The sequence below is a fragment of the Salvelinus fontinalis genome, chromosome 35, assembly GCF_029448725.1.
Source record: "Salvelinus fontinalis isolate EN_2023a chromosome 35, ASM2944872v1, whole genome shotgun sequence".
Classification (NCBI taxonomy): domain Eukaryota; kingdom Metazoa; phylum Chordata; class Actinopteri; order Salmoniformes; family Salmonidae; genus Salvelinus; species Salvelinus fontinalis.
This window is the reverse complement of record NC_074699.1, coordinates 30,340,889-30,363,158: the sequence shown is the minus strand read 5'-3', so window position 1 is coordinate 30,363,158 and position 22,270 is coordinate 30,340,889. Positions and strand designations below refer to the sequence as shown.

At 42.2% G+C, this 22,270-nt stretch overlaps 1 pseudogene; it reads right to left on the bottom strand.

Annotated features, from left to right (window-relative positions):
- Window positions 1-15,346: 15,346 nt before the first annotated feature.
- Window positions 15,347-22,270, bottom strand: part of LOC129834924 (ribonuclease inhibitor-like) — a 12,545-nt pseudogene continuing 5,621 nt past the window's right edge.

Genomic DNA, 22,270 nt, shown 5'->3' with positions numbered 1-22,270 from the left:
ATGACCCTCATGTTTGTGTGTGCTGGGTGGCGGCGGCTGTGCACATGTGTGTCTTTTTGTGTGCGTGCACGTGTGCGTTTAGAATCCTGTGTTGTGTCTTACAGTGAGGAAACAGTGTACAGTAATGTGTACGCTCGCCTGTTCTATCCTGTTTTTCTCTAACTCGATATGAAGTTATGGCTCTCTAGCTCTCTCTCTCTAGCTCCTCTAGCTTTGTGTGGCCCAAATACTCTAAGGTGTTGATTGACAGGTCAGATGCCAGGGAAGTAAAGTTCATGTTTCTGCAGTGTAACTCGTACCACTCCTGGCTCATTTACCTGCCAAAGAGGACAAAGTTGCTGATTGTGATAGCCCTGAGGGCAGTGTCTACCTTCATACAGACAGACGCGACAGGCAAGCACAGCAGATTCACCGGCTTTTAGCCCAAAGGCACACACACAGGTCACTTCTCACTTCTCATTACCTTCATTATGGTCCGAACTGCAGAGAGCTGCAGAATACAGCCCTGATATAATTACAGACAACATTAGCAGGTCTGTATATACAGTACATGCAAAAATGTCTAGTCAATATTTACATGTGCTTTTTGCATGGACAAACAGATAACATTAGGGAGATGGACGGAAGTGGACACAACTTGTCAGTGATCATAACGAGTTGAACAACATGAAAGAAAGAGCTGGAGAAATGGGCGTGACACCGAAACGTGTTAACGAACGGAGAGACCCTGCTGAGTGGAGAGGACAGGGAGAAAAGATAAGACGGGTATTTACTTTCTCTTGAGATTCCAGGGGGTTCTCTCATTTATCTCTCTCTTCTTTAAACGCGGCTGCTAAAAGCTTATAGCTCAGCACTTTCTCTTCCTTCTCCTTACCGTTTAATATTGATGATTCTCACAGGATAAAACAAGTTAAGTGGAGATATGGTAATCCCATCTCTGCTAGCCCAACTCGTTTGTTTACTCTGGGGTGTCAACATGTAGCTACGCTGCCTCTCCACTCACATTTTATTTCACGTTTAACACCGCTCCCCTTCTTTTAATGTACACACCATCAAGGTCGTGAATGGCAAAATAATTTCAGACTCTCTAATTAATTATTCAGAGATAAAAGCACAAATAGAGGTGGCTCAGCCTGGAGTTATTATTTTATAGAGCTAAAGAGAGTATCAAAGTATGATTTTCTTACATGTTCTTGATTGATGAATAGCCTCATATTTTGATGGAAAATAATTACGCAATAAATACAATGGATTCATCTAATTGAAATACTGTAGTCAGATACATGTTGTTTTTTCAATGGCTTAAGTATACCAAACTGGTACATGCTACAGTACTCCTTTGCTACCAGGGTTGTTGACTCCACCGCACACTGTACGGTAACTCAAAGGTTTAGCCTTTTGGACCCGTTATAATTCAACTATTGTCAAGTAACCAAACCATAGTTTTTCTGGGGCTGGCCAGAGCTGGAGAGAGCTTACCACTGTATTTGAGGTTTGAAATTCAATCTTATTTTCCTGTCTCCCTCTGAGAAATAAATATATGTATTAATGGCTAAATCAACACTGAACTGAACTGGAGGTACGTTGTATTCAGTAAAAACTATCTCAGTCAGAAGCAGGGTGAAAGAACAGAGATATTTTCAGTAATAGTAACACTTACAATAGGTGGCAATCCCCGAGCCTCAATCCCTGTTCAAGGTTACCCTGGCGATACCCCGGGAAACCCCTGTGGATCCAAGGTGGACAAACAGCGTAAAATGGGCAGTGAATTCCCCTGGATTAAAAGTAAACCCTGCCGTATAGTCTGTTTGATAAGGGATTAAACAGGCTAAAGCCATTCCTTCATATGGGACTCCTCATTTCAGATAACCTCTGCTTTTTTCCTCCATGCACATTCAATAGGAGCTCTATCACCTGGGTTTCCTGCTCTGGCAGAGACTGGCCAGCAGTGGACTGGGAACAAAATGGGGTTTCTAATAGACAAATACATTACAACTATTCCTGAGTATACCCCTTTTTCCGTCAGAACACCCTCAATTCGCCGGGGAATGGACTTTACAAGATATTGAAAGCGTTCCACAGGGTGGACTTCAATGCTTCCCAGTTGTGTCAAGTTGGCTGGATGTCCTTTGGCTGGTGGACCATTCTTGATACACACAGGTAACTGTTGAGTGTGAAAAACCCAGCAGTGTTGCAGTTCTTGACCCAAACCAGTGCGCCTGGCACCTACTACCATACCCCGTTCAAAGTCACTTAAATCGTTTGTCTTGCCCATTCAGCCACTGAATGGCACACATACATAATCCATGTCTCAATTGTCTCAAGGCTTAAAAATCCTTCTTTAACCTGTCTGGATAATTGTATAATAAAAAGCTTTGAACACAGTTCCTCTCATATGGATGTTCCTTTCAGAGCCAGATCCTTTTTCATAGTATTGTCTTTATGAAACATCACAGAGTTTTATCAGTTACTGAACATGAACTGCAGATCAATTGATTGAGTGTGGGGATAAGGAGAAAGTCAGAAGTGTAGTAAAGGAGGGTTGGAGTACACAGAAGAGACAGACAAGAACACAGACATATTATAGGTGAATGTTTAGAAGACAATGCATGAAACACACACACACACACACACACACACACACACACACACACACACACACACACACACACACACACACACACACACACACACACACACACACACACACACACACAAAGCTCTCTGTGTCGGGCCAGTTAATATGTCCCCACATTCATTAGCTATTCATCATGGGATCTCCACGCCAGTCACAAGATTACATTTACCATGCTTCTCTGCAGCGGAGGAAAACAGCGTGGAACACAAGGACATTAATGATACCATGAGATTTGAATGGAGGAGTCAAGGATTGTAAACCAGTTACCATTCAGACATCCCACATAGCAGCTAAGTCATAGCAGTTTAGATTGGCCAATTATGATATTTAGACTATACTTCCAAAGAGTCAGTATAGCTATGTCAGAGAGGTGAATCCAGGATTGGCATGCAATGCAGTGTATTATACTGTATAAAGCAGTTAATACTGCCAGGTGCCGATTTCACAAGCATACATAGATAGAAATGCCTGCCAGCCAAATGCCAAACAAGCAAGCCATACAATCGAGCATAGCATTCCACTATGGCATTCCACTATGGTTGGTTTACAAAGACGTACAATCTAGATTAGAAATTTCAACCCTAACTTGTTTTCTTTTCACACAGCAAGGGAGGTTAGAGAACACAGGTCCAGGGTAGTCAGAAAGAACATCTCTTAGGTAAAGAGGAGCCTAAAGGTCTTGTAAAGAGGATTATGAGGAGAGCTATTACTATCAGTGAAATGCCTTGGCCTGGTGTTAATGTTTAGTGTGGACTCATCGCTTGGCTTGGAGTTTAACAGGGTCGTAACATGATAAACAACATGGACATGGTCCGTGAACATGCCCCGTTGGATATCTGTCGTGGAAAACTACTTTGTGTTCCAAATGTCCTTCACCAAGCCTTAAAGGGTCAATTTGCACATGCTACATCCATTTATGACTTATAAATTAATGATAAATGATACGTACCCAAGAAAATAACTTATTAATGCCTCTGAAGCTTAGTTCAACTGTCGTACCCCATCAGAACCCAAAATATAAGCTTGTTTAACTCCAATCATTTAAAATAAAGTAAATGTAAACAACATTAAAACTAACATTTTGATGTAATGGATGGTCAATCCTTGAATCCATAGCTTGGTCTACACATTTTTAGAGTGGTTACATTTCTCCAGACATTTCTCCCTCAACTTTTTACTGAAACAGTAGCGGAATAACACTTTGCCCCTGATGGACAACATCCGTGAGGATAGCTTAGAGCTTGAGGTAGTCACCTCATACAAGTACTTGGGAGTATGGCTAGACGGTACACTGTCCTTCTCTCAGCACATATCAAAGCTGCAGACTAAGGTTAAAACTAGACTTGGTTTCCTCTATCGTAATTGCTCCTATTTCAACCCAGCTACTAAACTAACCCTGATTCAGATGACCATCTTACCCATGCTAGAGGATGTATTTGCTTATTTTTATTTAACCTTTATTTAACTAGGCAAGTCAGTTAAGACAAATTCTTATTTACAATGACGGCCTAGATTACGGAGATTTAATTTATAGATCAGCAGGTAAGGGTGCTCATGAGCAGCTAGATGTTCTTTACCATTCGGCCATCAGATTTGCATCCAATGCTCCTTACGGGACACATAACTGCACTCTATACTCTTCTGTAAACTGGTAATCTCTGTATACCCGTCGCAAGACCCACTGGTTGATGCTTAAAAAAATTATTATGCTAATTTATAAACGCTCACAGGCCTCCCTCTCCCCTATCTGAGATACCTACTGCAGCCCTCATCCTCCACTTACAACACCCGTTCTGCCAGTCACATTCTGTTAAAGGTCCCCAAAGCGCAAACATCCCTGGGTCGCTTCTCTTTTCAGTTCGCTGCAGCTAGCGACTGGAACAAGCTGCCAAAAACACTCAAACTGGACAGTTTAATTTCAATCTCTTCATTCAAAGACTCAATAATGGACACTCTTACTGACAGTTCTGGCTGTATTGTTGTCTCTACCTTCTTGTGCTGTTGTCTGTGCCCAATAATGTTTGTACTATGTTTTGTGCTGCTGCCATGTTGTGTTGCTACCATGTGGTTGTCATGTGTTGCTGTTGTTGTCTGTCTCTTTATGTAGTGTTGTGGTGTCTCTCTTGTCGTGATGTGCGTTTTGTCCTATATTTTTATTTTTAATCCCAGCCCCCGTCCCCGCAGGAGGCCTTTTGCCTTTTGGTAGGCCATAATTGTAAGTAAGAATTTGTTTTTAAATGACTTGCCTAGTTAAATAAAGGTTAAATAAATAAAAATAAAATACATGGCTATGAGGGACTTGTTTATGTGGTACAGTCATTGGATGTGTGGTCAGCTGATAGTCTGTACACACAGAGAGATACCCTATCCCAGTCTGCTGTCCCCACATGCTTCAAGATGGCCACCATTGTTCCTCTACCCAAGAATGCAAAGGTAACTGAACTAAATAACAATCGCCCAAATAGCACTCACTTCTGTCATCATGAAGTGCTTTGAAAGAATAGTCCTCCTAGAAGCACTTCAATTTGCATACCGCCCCAATAGGTCCACAGACAACGCAATCGCCATCACACTGCACACTGCCCTATCCCATATGAACAAGAGGAATAACTATGCAAGAATGATGTTCATTGACTATAGCTCAGCATTCAACCTCATAGTACCCTCCAAGCTCATCATTAAGCTTGAGGCCCTGGGTCTCAACTCCACCCTGTGTAATTGTAATTGACCTGGACTTCCGGACGGGTGGTGAAGGTAGGAAACAACATCTCCTCAACACTGGGACCCCACAGTACGTGCTCAGCCCCCCCCCCAGTACTCCATGTTCACCAATGACTGCGTGGCCATGCACGCCTCCAACTCAATCATCAAGTTTGCAGACGACACAACATTAGTAGGCTTGATTACCAACAATGACGAGACAGCCTACAGGGAGGAGGTTAGGGCTCTCGGAGTGTCACTGAAAAACTGAAATGGTCTAGCCACACAGACAGTGTTGTGATGAAGGTGCAACAGCGCCTCTTCAACCTCAGGAAGCTGAAGAAATTTGGCCTATAAACACCTATAAACCTCACAAACTTTGACAGATGCACAATCGAGAGCATCCTGTCAGGCTGTATCACTGCCTGGTTCGGTAACTGCAACGCCCACAATCTCAGGGCTCTCCAGAGGGTGGGGCTGTCTGCACAAACTATGACCGGGGGCAAACTACCTGCACTCCAGGACACCTACAGCACCCCATGTCACAGGAAGGTCAAAAACATCTTCAAGAAGAACAACACCTGAGCCACTGCCTGTTCATCCCGCTACCATCCAGAAGGCGAGGTTAGTACAGGTGCAACAAAGCTGGGACCGAGAGACTGAAAAACAGGTGATAACCAGCCATCACTAGCATAGAGAAGCTGTGGTCTACATACAGACTTGACACTAGTCACTTTAAAAATGTCACTTTAGTAATACTGTTTACAAATCTTCCATTACTCATCTCATATGTAGTCAGAAGTTTACATGCACCTTAGCCAAATACATTTAAACTCAGTTTTTCACAATTCCTGACATTTAATCCTCGTAAACATTCCCTATCTTAGGTCAGTTAGGATCAACACTTTATTTTAAGAATGTGAAATGTCAGAATAATAGTAGAGAGAATTATTTATTTCAGCTTTTATTTCTTTCATCAAACTCCCGTTGGGTCAGAAGTTTATATGCACTCAATTAGTATTTGGTAGCATTGCCTTTAAATTGTTTAACTTGGGTCAAACATTTCGGGTAGCCATCCACAAGCTTCCCACAATAAGTTGGGTGAATTGTGGCCCATTCCTCCTGACAGAGCTGGTGTAACTGAGTCAGGTTTGTAGGCCTCCTTGCTCGCACACACTTTTTCAATTCCGCCCACACATGTTCTATGGGATTGAGGTTAGGGCTTTGTGATGGCCACTCCAATACCTTGACTTTGTTGCCATTAAGCAATTTTGCTACAACTTTGGAAGTATGCTTGGGGTCATTATCCATTTGGAAGACCCATTTGCGACCAAGCTTTAACTTCCTGACTGATGTCTTGAGATGTTGCTTCAATATATCCACATAATTTTCCTACCTCATGATGCCATCTATTTTGTGAAGTGCACCAGTCCCTCCTGCAGCAAAGCACCCCCACAACATGATGCTGCTATCCCCTGTGCTTCAAGGTTGGAATGGTGTTCTTCGGCTTGCAAGCCCCCCCTTTTTCCTCCAAACATAACGATGGTCAAACAGTTACATTTTTGTTTCATCAGACCAGAGGACATTTCTCCAAAATGTACGATCTTTTTCCCTGTGTGCAGTTGCAAACCGTAGTCTGGCTTTTTTATGTTGGTTTTGGAGCAGTGACTTCTTCCTTGCTGAGCGGCCTTTCAGGTTATGTCGATATAGGACTCGTTTTACTGTGGATATAGATTCTTTTGTACCTGTTTCCTCCAGCATCTTCACAAGGTCCTTTGCTGTTGTTCTGGGATTGATTTGCACTTTTCGCACCAAAGTACATTCATCTCTAGGAGACAGAACATGTCTCCTTCCTGAGCGGTATGACGGCTGCGTGGTTCCATGGTGTTTATACTTGCGTACTATTGTTCGTACATATGAAAGTGGTACCTTCAGGCGTTTGGAAATTGCTCTCAAGGATGAACTAGACTGGTGAAGGTCTCCATTTTCTTCTGAGGTCTTGGCTGATTTCTTTTGATTTTCCAATGATGTCAAGCAAAGAGGCACTGAGTTTGAAGGTAGGCACTGAAATACATCCACAGGTACACCTCCAATTGACTCAAATGATGTCAATTAGCCTATGAGAAGCTTCCAAAGCCATGACATCATTTTCTGGAATTTTCCAAGCTGTTTAAAGACACAGTCAACTTAGTGTATGTAAACTCTGACCCACTGGAATAGTGATACAGTGAGTTATAAGTGAAATAATCTGTCTGTAAACAAATTTTGGAAAAATGACTTGTGTCACGCACAAAGTAGATGTCCTAACCGACTTGCCAAACTATAGTTTGTTAACAAGAAATTTGTGGAGTGGTTAAAAATGAGTTTTAATGACTCCAAACTAAGTCTATGTAAACTTCCGACTTCAACTGTTTATACTGTATTCTATACTATCTATTGCATCATAGCCTATGCTGCCCTGTCATTGCTCATCCATATATGTATATGTATATTCTTATTCCATTCCATTCCTTTTTCCATTAGGTATTTGTTGTGGAATTCTTAGATATTGCTTGTTAGGTATTGTTCTACTGTTGGACCTAGAAGCACAAGCATTTTGCTACACTCGCTATAACATCTGCTAAACATGTGTATATGTCCAATACATTTTTGGTTGATTTGTACGGACAGACACAGACATAAACATGTGCACTCACACCACCCGTATACTAGGTAAAGCCCATGTTCACAGCAAGGCCTCGGCTAAGACAGACTCCCCATTAGGAACAATCCATTTCAGCTTCAGCCAGCGTGTGCAATTAAGCTTCATGCCGGCTGCTGCGTTGTCACAAACTCACGCATTGCCTTTCCTTCGAATGAATCACCTGTACAGTTTAATTATTTAGCCCTTCTCATCCTCTTCAATCCTCCAGCACCACCACTACTACAGTACTTCCATCACCTCATTATCAAACTAGGGCAGTTTCCACCCAGCAAGCCCATCTCTTCTGCATGTCTGCTTTAAACAAGACTGATGATGGCCAATAAAAACGGGAGAGAGGAGTTGTAGAAATGATTGGGGATAAATGAAACGTTTGGGAATCTAAACAGGAAGAGGAGATAGGTCTCTGACGGCTACGTCTGATGGGGGCAATCAAATGACATGGCTGACAGTGGTGAGCTCTTGGACGCTGAATTGTATTTAATTAGGGCTAGTCAGTTAAGAACAAATTCTTATATCCAATGACAGCCTAGGAACAGTGGGTTAACAGCCTTGCTCAGGAGCAGAACAACAGATTTATACCTCATCAGCTCAGGGATTTGATCTAGCAACCTTTCAGTTACTGGCCCAATGCTCTAACCACTAGGCTACCTGCCACCCTGTTATGTGTGGTTTTCATATGCTGATTTAAAAGGAATTGCATAGAGGTTAGAGCTATACACTAAATTGTTGAAAGGTTGGAATTGTGTTTTTAACTTTTGGATATCACTTGGGCAGAGCCTGTTTTTCTGTCAATATTATATTTTTTAAGATTACATTTTTTTATTAGTCCACCCATCTGATTTGTATATCAATGTTATGTACAGTAAGTCCACCGGAATCCAATGCTGTTTGAAAATGCATGTGTTTATGTATTCTGTGTCATGTACTGTATGCTGTGCTTCCAGAGGTGGAGGAGAGGCAGGAGGATGGGGTACAGACCATCAGTCTCTCGTCAGACCCAGCTGCTCTTAGAATATAAATGAAAAGGTTGTAGGATGGACCGGGGTCTGTGAGCTCGATCACTAATAAGGCTTTCCTGGTCGATAAATGACTCCATGCAGCAAATTAAACCGTAAATTGAGTTAGTGATGGTAAATATTTAGAGTATTAGGGACCTGGGTTAATGAATGTGCTTGGTTTGCATGGCAGAGTGGGGCCGGGGGTGAATTGATATGTAAATCTTATCAACATTAATGCACCCAGAGCTTTGTACCATGTGCCTAACCTACCAACATACTGTACCTCATTTACATACTATACCTCAACGTTTTACATTTACAATGAGGTACAGTAGTGTATACGTTGAGTCCTCGCAAAACACATTCAGTCTCAACCTGACAGCTCATTCAACATATCGTTGACATTTCTCTTATGTCCCATCTTATTAAAAGCAGCACGATGTTTTATGTTTACTACGGAGCCATCGGTAGCACCCTGTAAGACCTGTTATCAATAAAGCTGTTGCATGCCTCGGCTCGAACCATAATGTATGGCTGGCTACAGAGCATGACTCACAGGCAGTATCTTATTAACCACACATTGCCCATTCTGATATGAGTGGCACAGTCTAACAAACCAGCCTAGAAGGCCCGTATCAAATGCCTTTTAAGTGCATGTGAATGATGTGGTTTGAAGCATTGTGCAATGAAATAATCAGAGCTTGTTCTGACAAGGAGAGGTGACTGTCAAAGTCATTTAGAAGTGCTATGGCTGTTAGGAAAAACCTTGTAATTAGTGCCAAGATATTCAGCGTTTTATGCAATGACTTTGAGTGGTTTTACTTTCTACACCACAAGAGAATTTAACCTATTTAATCCCATCGGTCACAATAGTGACCGCAAAAAACGTTTTCAGTTATAAGGCTCTAAAAATGTTACTGAATGATGTATCAATGCGTTTCCAGCAAATATTGAAATAATTAAGGGTCTCAATGAAATATGTGCAGTGTCACATGTTTAGTGTAAATTGTCACATGACCAGAGCTGTTTACTTCCTGGTTGCACCATGAGAAGAGGATGGCTGCATCAAAGCTCCCAAACAAAAGGTTAGTAAAGTATGTTAACATAAAGTTAGGACAAAGATTTTTGGTACACATCATCTTTAAGGTGTCTAGTATTGATATATGCATTTGAAATTACTCAACTTTGTTCAGTGTGGTCATAGAATGAGTAAACATGTTGACGGCAACAATAGTGACCGCTGGGATAACACAGTGCATCTAGGTATACACATACTGATACACATACATAGTTCTTGTTTTACCTAACTTTCTACTCTGTTCTTTCTTTTAGTTTCACTTTGAGTCAAGTTCTGGATATGTTGGATCTAGGTGACCACCCAGACAAGCCATGCAACATTGCAGTTATCCCTCAAAATGAGAAAGATGCTGTCCTGAGTGATTGTGATAGCGATGGGTCAGATATGGACTTTGGACAGGCCATTTGCCAGCCAGGCTGTTGAATGCATGTGCTGAACCTATGCATACAGATCATGACAGGAGCAACGATATCAGTGATGATGACCCAAGACCCCCCCCCCCCCCATCCACAACCTTCCCCACCCCCTTCCATTGTTGATAATAAAGCGCCAAGGGCCTCTACCCGCCAGAGGGTTCAGTAAGAAGAGCCAAGGGAAAAGCTGCAGGTGGTCAAAAATAAAGATTGAGCGTTCAAACGATCGAAGAGGCCTGCCACCGATGTGATTCCAAGACACATAGTATACAGCCCAAATATGCAAAGGTTTGGCATGAAACCACTGAGCCACGGAAGGAGATCTTTACTGGCTGCTACTGCTGAAGATCAGGCATGATATGACAAAACTTCTCACTGGCCAATCAACAGGATGCACTTCCAGAGAAGTCGTCATTGTGACAAACGTACTAAAGTTGATAAAGGGTGAGGAGAAGCAGTACAACGGACTCTAGGAAAAAAAGAAAAGTCGATGAAAAAGACGATCAAAATGACTGAAATGTTTTTGGAAAAGAAGGTCAATTGATTCAAGACATACTGTATGACAGTAGGTCTGACTGATCACAGTTTAAAATAATGATGCACAAACTAATCTTGCACTTGGGTCTGAAGCCGACCTCTATGATATATATATATATATACAAGCACTCATTGTGCAGTGGCGCTTTTTATATATATATAATTGTATTTTCTTCAGTGTAGGCCTCTACTTGAATGCATATTCTACAGGCTACCTCTATCCTAAATGTTACCTTTATGTTCAGTGTAGACCTCTACTTGAATGCATATTCTACAGGCTACCTCTATCCTAAACGTTACCTTTATGTTCAGTGTAGGCCTCTACTTGAATGCATATTCTACAGGCTACCTCTATCCTAAACGTTACCTTTATGTTCAGTGTAGGCCTCTACTTGAATGCATATTCTACAGGCTACCTCTATCCTAAACGTTACCTTTATTTTCAGTGTAGGCCTCTACTTGAATGCATATTCTACAGGCTACCTCTATCCTAAATGTTACCTTTATGTTCAGTGGGAATGAATCACATGACTGCTATACAGTTGTTAGTGAATGTTGCACTAAAATGTCACAATGACAATGTTACAATGAATATTGCACTAAAGTACAAGTTAAAATGTTACAATACATATTGCGCTAAAGTAACAATGTTACAATGTATGTTACAATAAAGTAACAATGTTGAAATATGTTGATGGTTGTTTTTTTGTCTTTGCTCTCAGTATTCATATCAGTGTTGTGAAGGGGTTTTTGATATGTAAAATATTCACACTAGAACGTGACGGGGCATTCTAGAGGCAAGGCTGGGGACAGCCAGTGACAGAGTTTTAAATGTGTTAATAACTGGGTTGGGATTTATAAGAACTTTGATAACTGCATAGGAGAAATATGTTAATTTTGTATATGTAACATTATCCCACCGGTCACAATTGTGACCGACCATAAAACACACTTTTTCACCTACTTTTCCATAAAAATGTCGAAAAATAATGATTGATTACTTCAAAGGGTTACTAATGACACTTGATTTGGATATTTTCATGTCTGGGAAAAATTCGGGATTAAATGGGTTAAGGACAGTCAATACAGATGCTCTTTGTCTTTTTGAATAATCTTACTCACTTGCTCCCCTTACTTGTGATACCATAACATTATCTTATTGTGGTTGTATTAATATGATGGCCCCATCGTAATTCATCTTTCCCTCTTCCTAGGACTGCTCATCCTTTACCTCTCTGGGACGAAACCAAATCCTTTATTTTGGAAAGTCGGGAATGGCAGATTCCATTATGGAATGATCATCATTCTGAAAGCAGCTTCTCCCTGACCGCTGCTACTCAAGCCCTTCTGTGAGGTACTATCCCTGACAGCCGTGGTCTGGAGGATCTGATTGAGAGCATCTGTCCCCGCGCGGGTCCTGGTTTTCTTCTGTGGATTTTTTCATGAGGGCTTTTAGTATTCCTATAAATCTCTCTCTCTCTCTCTCTCTCTCTCTCTCTCTCTCTCTCTCTCTCTCTCTCTCTCTCTCTCTCTCTCTCTCTCTCTCTCTCTCTCTCTCTCTCTCTCTCTCTCTCTCTCTCTCTCTCTCTCTCTCTCTCTCTGTCTCTCTGTCTCTCTGTCTCTCTCTCTCTCTCTCTCTCTCTCTCTCTCTCTCTCTCTCTCTCTCTCTCTCTCTCTCTCTCTGTCTCTCTGTCTCTCTGTCTCTCTGTCTCTGTCTCTGTCTCTGTCTCTGTGTGTGTGTGCACGGTTTAAGTCCTAAGTCTTTAGGCCTAAGCCCTCGTGGGCAGCCATAAGTAACGTCTGGGTTTAGCACGTTGCTGGGTCTGGTTGGGGCGGAACCACAGCTTAATTAACCCAGCACTTGAAGGTCTGTCTACAGCCTAGACCCACGGCCAACCAGCGGGTTTACTGTGGGGCTAGGGGCCAGGTAAATTACCCCATCTCACTCATCTTCTCTCTCTGTCTCGATCTGTCTCTTGGTTGTCTGTCTGCCTGTCTGTATCTCTTTGCCTCTACACCTCTAGTTGTTCCTGTTCGTCCTGTTCTTCCCCTTCTCTTTGCCTCTCACTGTCTTTTCATTTATTTTCCACAATTGTCTTTCTCTTTGTCTGTATTTTCTATGTCCTGATGTCTTTCTAATACTGTATATACCATTTAGCAGACACTTTTATCCAAAGCGACTTAGTCATGCATGCATATGTAACAGGTGTAAAATATACTTTATGTATTTCACTGAAAATCCCTCATATTTATTTAAACGTATTATTTTAAGGTTATTTTGAGATGTATTACATTACTTTCAAGAGTGAACTATTTTATTGTATTTATTTTCTAAATTGTGTTAATGCTGTGATGTCATCAACGGGAGCCATGCTTTTACTTCTCAGTTTGCTCAGAGAGTGATTAGGAGAGGTATTTGTCATGTATGCTCGGGTCTTTTGAATGCAAATGAAAAGACAAGCAAAAGTTATATTGTCACTGATTTAGTGTTGCATTACTGTTTATAGGAATATATATTAATGTGAATGGTGATAATGCTCAAGTGAAACTTTGCAAGGCTAGCCCAGCTACAGTTAGCTTTGTTGCGGGAGAGTGTCTCTTTCAGGTGCAGACATCGTGAGTTTTCTGATGATTTTCTCACAGGCAGTCTTTTATCAGGCAAATATACTTGCATGGGAGTCCAGACGGCAGCATTAACTTTTGCCTTGTATTTGTATCCATTCCATGCAGGTATGTTGTGAAATATGAAGATTTTGTATTTCATGTTTAATATGCCTAGTTAGCTGTCGTTCATTTTTTTACCTGTCCGGTCATGTCAAAAATGGCGTTGTTGCTTCATTAGTAGCTTCGGGTATAATGGTACAATAGTACACTCTCTAAGAAATATTTAGCACTTATTAGCAAATTATTAGTGTAGTGGTGTACAACATTTATAAAACGAAATGTGTCTTTTGAAAATATGAACATGTCCATTTTGTACAATGTATTTTTTTGTTGATGCTTTTACGACTGAGTTTGCTCAGCGTGTGATGAGGAGAGGCAAATATACTTGTATAGAGTCCAGACGGCAGCATGAACTTTCGCCTTGTATTTGTATCCATTCCATGCAGTCATTAAAAGAGAGACAACTGGCAGAATTGTGTCCAGAGCCTTATCTTCCAACTACACCTTACCAGAACACAACGCAGAAAGGTACCGGTACAGAGCCGGTTACACATACATTTTATGTATGGTTGGTTCTGGCAATCGAAGCCACTGGTGTTACAAGTGTCATGCTTTACCAACTGAACTACAAAGGACCAACCCATTCTCTCCTTATGATGAGCACAACATTCATCAAAGTTATCGCCACTCCCCCTTACCACTACTACTCATTCCTCTAATCTCCTCTCTGGCATGGTGATGTGTGTGAGTGTACTTTATCTACCACTGTAGTTACTATGAATATCTGTGGTGGGCCGGCTAACGCCAGGGGAGATAACGACGTGTGTGTGAAAATTTCACTCAAGTGCCGTACGATACTCCAAAGGTACTCCATCTCTGAGGAGCGAGACATAGGCGGGAGCAGGACGGAGAATTTGGGGTTTGAGTGGCTCGATAATCTCTCTGTATCTCCAACCTCGACATGACCCACTCTTTCCTCGCCACTTATTGCAGATGGGTGGATGTGATAAGAATTGGTAAACACACTTGGGCAGCATTTTTTCCAGTACACGTGTTTGCCTCTCAAATCATTCCCTGGTGCCTCCACAGCTACTTTACAAATAATGTCCCCCATGTGTAAGGGCTCCAGGGCTGTGCGGGACTGGGGGACTGGGCTCAGTGCCCAGTCTGAAACCCTGTTAGGACGGCAGTAAATTTTCCCTTGTTTTCAGCCATTGTAATTTAGGTTCCAGATGTGCAGAAGACTGAGGACAGAGTCAGATAAACAGCTCGTTACATATTTCTTTTCCATACATATTACACTACATGGATTTCCATTCTCTCCACCACCCCAGGGCTACACAACAAATCAAAAAGAGGTTTAGTGGATATTCAACTTTTGTGTATTGAGATTCAAGGAATGTAACATTTATGTGTATTAGGAAACATTAAATGTAGAATTAGATGAATAGACTCAAAATATCACCCATACCCAGGGCCCCTCTGCTTACTAAGCAGAACATCCATCCCGCAACCATCATGCATTAGAGCACTTATGCCATAATGAGTATCTCCAATAAGAAGAGTGTCACTCATCTATAATACATGCTGTTACATCTGCTAGAGTTACCTGGATCACTCTTCATCCACAGCACCATCCACAGCACCTTCCACAGTACCATCCACAGAGAACAGTGGCAGAAAAACAGTTGGCTGTGTAAGGGCATGTGATGCTGCATCCTCAGTGAGGCTTGAGGCTGAGGCTGTCCTAAAATTGGCAGTGTACCTTCGACCACAGTGACTGTTGGATGAGCGGGTCCGTACTAATTAGAAATATAATGGGGGATGAAGGGACACTGCTGGATGGGGTGGGAGGGCTGATGAATACGTGTGGATGGGAGATCTGCTTCAATTTGCCCAATAGTGTGGAGGGATAGTGGAGGGATAGCATACTGTGTGGAGGAATAGCATATCCCTCCTTCTGTGGAGGGATAGCATACTGTGTGGAGGAATAGCATATCCCTCCTTCTGTGGAGGGATAGCATACTGTGTGGAGGAATAGCATATCCCTCCTTCTGTGGAGGGATAGCATACTGTGTGGAGGAATAGCATATCCCTCCTTCTGTGGAGGGATAGCATACTGTGTGGAGGAATAGCATATCCCTCCTTCTGTGGAGGGATAGCATACTGTGTGGAGGAATAGCATATCCCTCCTTCTGTGGAGGGATAGCATACTGTGTGGAGGAATAGCATATCCCTCCTTCTGTGGAGGGATAGCATACTGTGTGCGGTACAGTTTGGGCTTTGTGCGGTAAGATACAGTTTATCTGTGTGGTGGACAGAGACCACAGGTCATACAAGGACAGAGTTAGTGAAATGTGGAATATGTTTAAGGTCATGAATGGTGAGCTGAACATATAGATGCTATGGTATTTTTCAACATATAGTTGAAGTCAGAAGTTTATGTACACTTAGGTTGGAGTCATTAAAACTAGTTTTTCAACAACTCCACAAATTTCTTGTTAACAAACTATAGTTTTGGCATGCCACAAACTTTGTGCATGACACAAATCATTTTTCCAACAATTGTTTACAGACAGATTATTTCACTTATAATTCACTGTATCACTATTCTAGTGGGTCAGAAGTTTACATTCACTAAGTTGACTGTGCCTTTGAACAGCTTGGAAAATTCCAGAAAATGATGTCATGGCTTTAGAAGCTTCTGATAGACTAATTGACATCATTTGAGTCAATTGGAGGTGTACCTGTGGATGTATTTCAAGACCAACCTTCAAACTCAGTGCCTCTTTAATTGACATCATGGGATAATCAAAAGATATCAGCCAAGACCTCAGAAAAAAATTGTAGACCTCCACAAATCTGGTTCATCCTTGGGAGCGATTTCCAAACGCCTGAAGGTACAACGTTCATCTGTACAAACAATAGTACGCACGTATAAACACCATGGGACCACGCAGCCGTCATTCCGCTCAGGAAGAAGACGTGTTCTGTCTCCTAGAGATGAATGTTCTTTGGTGCGAAAGGTGCATATCAATCACAGAGCAACAGCAAAGGACCTTGTGAAGATGCTGGAGGAAACAGGTACAAAAGTATCTATATCCACAGTAAAACGAGTCCTATATCAAAATAACCTGAAAGGCCACTCAGCAAGGACAAAGACACTGCTCCAAAACCGCCATAAAAAAAGGCCCTGCACATGGGAACAAAGATCATACTTTTAGGAGAAATGTCCTCTGGTCATAATGACCATTGTTATGTTTGGAGGAAAAAGGGGGGGGGGGGGCTTGCAAGCCGAAGAACACCATCCCAACATTGAAGCACAGGGGTGCCATGTTGTGGGGGTGCTTTGCTGCAGGAGGGATTGGTGCACTTCACAAAACAGATGGCATAATGAGGATGGAAAATTATGTGGATATATTGAAGTAACATCTCAAGACATCAGTCAGGAAGTTAAAACTTGGTCACAAATGGGTCTTCCAAATGGACAATGACCACAAGCATACTTCCAAAGTCGTGGCAAAAGGGATTAAGGACAACAAAGTCAAGGTATTGGAGTGGCCATCACAAAGCCCTGACCTCATTCCCATAGACAATTTGTGGGCAGGATTGAAAACGTGTGTGCGAGCAAGAAGGCCTACAAACCTGATTCAGTTACACCAGCTCTGTCAGAAGGAATGGGCCAAAATTCACCCAACTTATTGTGGGAAGCTACTCAAAACATTTGACCCAAGTTAAACAATTTAAAGGCAATGCTACCAAATACTAATTGAGTGCATGTAAACCTCTGACCCACTGGGAATGTGATGAAATAAATAAAATCTGAAATAAATCAATCTCTCTGCTATTGTTCTGACATTTCATATTCTTAAAATAAAGTGGTGATCCTAACTGACCTAAGACAATTTTTAGCAAGATGAAATGTCAGGAATTGTGAAAAACTGAGTTTAAATGTATTTGGCTAAGGTGTATGTTAACTTCCGACTTCAACTGTACAGTAGCAGGGATTTTAATTTTTCTAAATTCCCATTACCTGGTCAATTGGTTGGGGAAACATGCATATTTATATGCAAATGATTCATTCCCTCACTGTAGTGTCTGCATTATGAAGCAGCATACTACATGCCAACACAACCCATAACAGGTATCATAACACATTACCCCTATCATCATTCACAATACAACCGTCTACTGTGTCTGTTCATCCAGGCTCTTTGCTCTGTGTGCAGTGAGGCATGGCCCGTGCCAGGCCCAGGCCAAATGAGCACATACCAGCATGCCATGATTTGGCCCCCCTGCCTCTCTCTCATTTCATTTGATCCTGTGGTGCTGCCAGTCTCAGCCTGCGTTCCCAGAGACACACTCACCAGATTAATGCCCCTTAATTAACAGTACAAAGTGACTAATTGGGGAGCATGTCAGAGGTATGTGTATAATTTGCACATCAGTAATGATAAGTTTGGGGAGATCCCCAGTGTCAGAACAAATTTAACTGCAACAGGGAATTATAGATAGTGGTTGTTAATGCCACGGTAATTATAGAAACAGAGGGGGCACACACACACACACACACACACAAACATGCATAGACATACACACTCACAAGCATGCACACACACACACAAACATGCATAGACATACACACTCACAAGCATGCACACACACACACACACACACACACACACACACACACATATGCATAGACATACACACTCACAAGCATGCACACACACACACACACACACACACACACACACACACAAATATGCATAGACATACACACTCACAAGCATGCACACACACACACAAACACACACACACACACTGAAAGGGTTGCTATACCTGTGTTTTACATATCACCTCTAAGCTAAAAATATCAGCAAAGTTCTGTGTTTGCAAAAACATTCCACAGGCTAAACTGCAATTAACAGCAGTGCTTTACCACACACCTGATTGTGTCCTTCTCTTCTCAACCTAATATTAATTAGCCAACCAAATAGTCATTAACTAGTGCAGGGCCAAACAAGTTAAAAACAAGAACCAATCATTAAATGTCAGTTATTAATTATTAGTGATTTTGTTCTTGTCAGTAGAAACCAGTTACCCAGTATGTGTAATTCCTAGCTACCATTACTGAAGCAGTGAAGAATAAGGTATGGTTAACCACAAAACATGGAAACGTACAGGTGTTCAGAGACAGTCAACCATAGGCCTATCAATACCAGGTCAAATCTAAGGCTGTATTTGTGTGTGTGTGTGGGTGTGCATACCTCTTAGTGTATATGTGTGGGTGTGCATACCTCTTAGTGTATATGTGTGGGTGTGCATACCTCTTAGTGTATATGTGTGAGTGTGCATACCTCTTAGTGTATATGTGTGGGTGTGCATACCTCTTAGTGTATATGTGTGAGTGTGCATACCTCTTAGTGTATATGTGTGGGTGTGCATACCTCTTAGTGCATATGTGTGGGTGTGCATACCTCTTAGTGTATATGTGTGAGTGTGCATACCTCTTAGTGCATATGTGTGGGTGTGCATACCTCTTAGTGCATATGTGTGGGTGTGCATACCTCTTAGTGTATATGTGTGAGTGTGCATACACATCTGTTTGTGTGTGTTTGTGTGTGCATGAATCTGTGCCCTGTAAAAATGGCTGCTGTATGGGCCATAGCCAGACAGTCTGTGGCCACACAGAGCGAAGCAGCAGGGGGCCGTCTCTTCCCCTAGTTTACAGCCCTCTGTGGAAGGTGGCTCATTCTCTCCCCTGACTGTCTGCTCCTGCTGCTGCTGGCTGCACTCTTTATTTTGCTGCTTATGCTACGGAAGCTAATATTAGATCAGCCGGGACTACTGCTCGATAGAAAATGCTTTATGCTCGTTAAAATAATTGCTCTCGGTTTTCCAACCCATAAAATTGCCTTTGTAATTTGGTGAGGAATGCATCTTCTGAGACAATCACTCTCAGGCCGGAGCGATGGCAACAGTTTTAATTAGTGACATCGGATTTCTACTGAAATGAATCCTGGGTTCTGCGCATAGCGGTAATTGTTGGATAATAGTCTTATTAATTCTGCCACACTAAAGGGGGTGAACAACAGCTCCACACCCCTCGCACCTCTTCGGGGTAATTTGGGCATTCCGACTTAATGGAATTCCGATCCAATGAATACGTGGCTACTCATTTTATGCAAGCACTCTCTCTCCAAAGGATGGAAACATGGGCGACTGCCGGGAGCATCCCGCTGTTCGGCTCACAAAGGCCGGGCTCCCTTAGTCCCGCTGAAGAATTCCGGAGTGCCACGGGGCTGCCGGCCCACGCTGGTCGCCGCAGTGGGCTTTCACAGGAGCGGACCTCGCTGTTGTAATCCCATAATCCTGCTGCATGGGGGTCGGGGAGAGGGGGATGGGGGGTGGGGGGAGAGAGCTTTAATTAAGATCTGGAGTAGTGGAGGTGGGGGGGAGAAAGGAGAAGTGTGGGGGGGAGAAGGGGGAACCATGTCAGGTTGACTTTGCGATGCAGAGTGAGAGGGCTACTTGTTCAGGGCAGGGGCAGCCCCACGTTACTCCTGGTCCCTGATTGTTCCTTTATATTCAGAGAGCCTCTTATATTCAAGCCTCTACGTGGTCTTTGGTCAGAAACAGCAGTGTGTGTCTCAATGTTCTCCCCAAACCAGCTGTATCACAGAATAGGTCTCAAGCTTATGTATTTTACAAACATGTTCAACATGTACATTTGTCTAAAGTGGATTCAATTTAAAGTACTTACATTTTAATAACAGTTAACATGCTTCCCTCAATGTTGTGAGTAAAATAAACAATATTGTTCTAGCCCCTGTAGTTGGGTTTGAGTTCCTTTAGGCGATCATGTAATTCCATTGTTGACCACATGAGGCCACTGTCCTGCGTTGATGTGTGTTGTTCGTTTAATATGCTAAACCCTCTAGAAGAGGACTGGAGCTTCAGATGTTGTCAAACTCCATTCTTCTTGCTATCATTTTGTAGAAGCATTCTGTAAAGTTAATCATAACACTTTTGGCATTCAATTCATGATTTGTAAATAAGACTTAGTTTTTAACTGACTTCCTGATGATATTTTGTACGGATGATCGTTTTAATGAGATTTCTGAATCTTCTTGATAGCCACATGGATATCTGTTCAGTGCATTTGATCTTATCATGTTTTTGGGGAATTATTTACAAATGATTTAATGCATAATGCTGCATATTTCTGTGTTTATGAACATGTGAGAAGTAAGCCTAGCTAGCATACAATAAGTCCTACTCATTGTTATTTTCTTTCTATATTTCAGTTTTAGTCATTTCAGTCACAATTACTGTATCTACGAAGTGGCGGCAATAGATTATCCTTCAACACTACAGTAGCTGTACCGGGATTATCTATCTGCTAAGCTTAAGAAGGGGACTCTTTTGCGAGGGGCAGAATAAATATGGTAATTATATATTAATGGACTAATCTATTTAACGTGTCCTAATGTGCAATGGTAGTAAAGAGCATAATACTAATGCTGTGCTGTAGGACCTGGTCTAAAATGTAATGTTACAGGGCCAACTCTCACTCGGTCTCTCCGTAATGAAAGGACATCACTTCGGTACAAATCCCTTTACTTCCCTCACCTGGCCCCTCTCCCTCAGTGGGATTTCATTTCCTGCAGTTAGCCTGCATTATTGCCTCCTCTCCGGGGCTATTGATTTTACTGAATATGGTTATTACAATGCAAAAGCCTGCTAGCTCTCCAACCATTCATTCTACAGCATCTCGCAGCAACCAATACCTCTCAGATCTGCATTAAGTTTAGCTGGAAAACATTCATTTATATTTAGACGATCAATATTGCTTACAGACTAATTGGAATATTATTAATCTAATGTGATTGTAACATTTGGTGTAATATGGATGTTCTACTCTTTGGAAAGTAGGGGAAATAGCTAAACAATTGTATGAATATTGGGATTTTAGCAGTGTGTGTGTGTGTGTGTGTGTGTGTGTGTGTGTGTGTGTGTGTGTGTGTGTGTGTGTGTGTGTGTGTGTGTGTGTGTGTGTGTGCGCGTGTGCGTGCGTGCGTGCGTGCGTGCGTGCATGGGCGTGCACATCCTGCGTCTATATTTTAACCAATGTGTGTGAACAGGATTTGCACTTATATATAACATTCTGTAATGCAGCGATAGTTATGGACCCAATGAGAGTCCAATTATTTGTCCCTCAGGTTACTCCAGCTTCTTTCCACCCCATGCCCAGCTGAGAGTTTGTCAGGGCAGGGCATAGGTAGGGCGGGATACTAAGGGACCTCCAGGGCCAGGAAGCAGGAAGCACCTGGGGTCTTCTTGGGGTCCTCCTGGAGCCGGCAGATGCGCTCGGCCTGCTTTAATCCAATCACACACTGACAGCAGGGCGGCCTCAGCTCTGCCTGATGAATATTGCTCTTGTCAACAATGTGCCACAGATCCCAGGCTCTCCTATCAGGAGCATGACCTTGCCCGCTGTGTGTGTTTGTGTGTACGTGCGTGTGATGTGTGTGC